This window comes from Propithecus coquereli, unplaced genomic scaffold (assembly GCF_000956105.1).
Source record: "Propithecus coquereli isolate 6110/MARCELLA unplaced genomic scaffold, Pcoq_1.0 Scaffold206, whole genome shotgun sequence".
NCBI classification, from domain to species: domain Eukaryota; kingdom Metazoa; phylum Chordata; class Mammalia; order Primates; family Indriidae; genus Propithecus; species Propithecus coquereli.
Window position 1 is genome coordinate 219,738 of NW_012145634.1, and position 3,007 is coordinate 222,744.

At 47.1% G+C, this 3,007-nt stretch overlaps 1 protein-coding gene across 2 annotated transcripts in view; it reads left to right on the top strand.

Annotated features, from left to right (window-relative positions):
- Positions 1 to 3,007, top strand: part of UBE2L3 (ubiquitin-conjugating enzyme E2L 3) — a 44,140-nt gene that overhangs the window by 4,706 nt on the left and 36,427 nt on the right. The window lies entirely within an intron of this gene.

Sequence of the window (3,007 nt, forward strand, 5' to 3'; positions counted from 1 at the left end):
TTTAGGAATTACAATGTTAATGAAACATTGAGTACATTTTAATTTGTAAGCAGCTAATTCAACATTGATGGCAACAGCCAGATTGTAACTGTTGCTTCAATTAGGATGGGGAATTTGCTACAAAAGCCAGAAGGGAAACCTGTAAGTGTGGCTTCAGGAAACCGATTTCCCTCTGATCATTTCTCTGCATCCCACACTGCACACATCTCCCTCAGGGGCCCTTCTGTTCAGTATTTTCCCAGAAGGGCTTTTCTCAGAGGGGAAATTAGTGGATTTAGAGGGTGTCCATGTGGACATTTTATTACTTATTTTGGCACCACTGTTGAGATAAGGAATTGAGATTTGTAGCTTCCTTTTAATGCTATTTAAATGATGTTCTCCCAGAACCCCATATTGGTGTACTTCAGTCCATAATCACATGTGAGCAAGTAGGAGGAATCATGAAATAACAGTTCATTCCTTGGAATTCATTGTACTAATTAATGAACTAGTTTGCTCTTTAGTATAGGTTTAGATTCTCCCACCGAGGTTGGGTAATTAACGTAATAGAGCAGTGACTGTGTCTGGTGGTGTTGCATGTGTCAGGGAGGTGAGGGGAGTTTTATACATGATGTTATGCCAGTGTAAATGCCCTGACTCCACTGGGGTTTTGCAAATTGAGACTAGCATTGCATCTTTTATCCTGAATTCATGCATTCCAGTAAGTTGGGACTGCTTCAGCCTCCCTTAATGATGTTCTTTGTAAATGTTTCTCTATTATAATAAAAGAGAATTGGACAGGCGCTGGGAAAGAGAGTATACTCAATTATTCGAACATTTGGGACCTTTTAAGATATGTGCTAGAACAAAACACTTGTCTCAGGGTACTGGGGCCTTTTCTAATCTTGTTAAAACTCTAAATTAGGAAGGTGTTGATTTAGTGTTGTACTATACCAGGTCACTTGAAAGTATTCTCATTTTATTGAAACATTTATCACTAAATGTTCAAGAGACATTTCTATTTTCTCTGCCACAATAGTAAGTTAGGAATTAAAGCATAGAGAACCACAGAGAAATCCCTCCTGAGCCTCAACTAGACCTGTGGGCATGTAAGGCCAAGCGCATCCTGCGACTCTCCCTTTCTGGCCCCACACTTCTCTTACTCCTGTCTTTCTTGCTTAGTTAATGGTCCGCTTTTCTATTCAGTCTCCCAAGGAAAAACCCGGGGGAGTTTGTCTCAACCCTTCCTCCTGTGTCTAGCCACCTGCCAGGTTCTCTGAACCACACCTTCGATCTTTGGTCTCTTTCTTCCATCTCCACTGCCACTGCCTTAGTTCAGGCCATTGCCATCTGTGGGGGACACGTGCTTCGCATTCCTCTGGGGTTTGTTTGTGCTCCTTACCAGTCAGTCTGCCCTCTGTCCCACGTGATTCCTAACGAGCGGTGCATCAAAGTAGTGTGCGGTATGCGGAGCTTTAGAAAAATGCACATGGCCAGGCCCTGGTCTCATAAATTGGAACTGAATTCAGTCGGATGAGAATGAGGCTGGGACTCTGGATTAAATAGTCCACATTCCTTAGCATGTTCCTTCAAGGTCTGGTCTTGCCAGCCTGGTCTCTCCCCACTTGCCTGTGGAATCCCCTAAACACAGCATGCCTTGCGCACTCTCGATTTCTTCATTGGCGTCTCTGTCTCTTCTCTGCACCAGGGTAACTTCTTATCCCTTGAGATTCAGCTCATCTGGGCTCTGCCCTTGAGGATTTCATAGAGGGGGACATCCACTCTGTGCTGGATGTATGCCAACTGAATAGTGGCATGGAGGGGAGGGAAAGAGCCCTTGACATTGAGGAGGAAGTGGAACTTAGCCTGCCTGGCCCTTTAAGAATGAGTAGGGTTTTAGCAGTTGAAGAAGAAAGGGACCTGGTGGCCAGGGAGGTTGAGTCTCTTTCCTCCTCTAGAATGGCTGTGGGCAGTGGCTACGAGAGATGCCCTGAGGAGCCCCAAAGACAGTCTACCTACTCCTTCATACCGGCTGCCTGCTTCTGACCTTGTGTTGTCCCTGCTGTGGGTTTTAGTTAGGCCAGCCCCTCAGGTGCTTTTCAGAAGCACTGGGAAGCTCGCCTGGTTTTACCCTATTTTGGCATGTCCAGTGCACCTGGTTCCTCCAGAACTAGGAGCCCTCCCTCTGCAGGGCTGGCCTTGGCAGGGCAGGTTCTCCTGCCAGCTACTGGAAGAGCTGCCTCTCTGTGAAGGGATGTCAGTAAGGGTGATGCTGATGGACTTAAGGACAGGTGGCAGAGAGATGCCATCGCCTTTAGGTTGAGGGGTCAGATATATATACACACATATCCTTAGCTGCAGCATCCAGGAGAAATGACACTCCACTTGTGGGAGATTTTGCCTGAGCATGTCTCTGGCCAGCTTCATCCTGTGTGTGCTTGGAGGGCACAGATAAACCTCACTCCCCCCCTCCCCCCACCAGTAAAAAAGGAGGAGGAGAGGGGCTTTCGCACAGAGCAAAGCTATTGAGAGAGAGACTGTAGCATAGTGGTGAGAGTTCAGGTTCTGGAGTTTGCATCCTGAGCCTGCCATGTCTTCGCTGAGTGATCCTGGGCAAGTTACTTAACTTCTCCGTGCCTTAGTTACTTCATCTGTGTGTGAAGGTTAAGTGAATTAATGCATATGAAGTGCTTAGAAGAGTGCTTGACATATACTGAGTATGTGCTACTTGTAGATATTATTGGGAGTGAGCAAGACATGATCCAGAGCAGTGAGGCCACCAGCCTAGCAGGAGGGGTGGGTTTGCAGGAGTGGCAGGAGATGGTGCTGCAAAGGTGGGTTGAGGCCAGATAGGGGTAGGCCTGCCTGGACATGGCCTCACCACTGAGACAGAGCCCCTTGTCATCTGTGGTGCTGTCCTACCTCCACGTAACCTATGCTGTAGGGTTGTTGAAAGGGTTACCTAGCTGTGTGAACATTTCTTTGTTTAAAAATATTTACTCTTGGCCGGGCGCGGTGGCTCACGCCT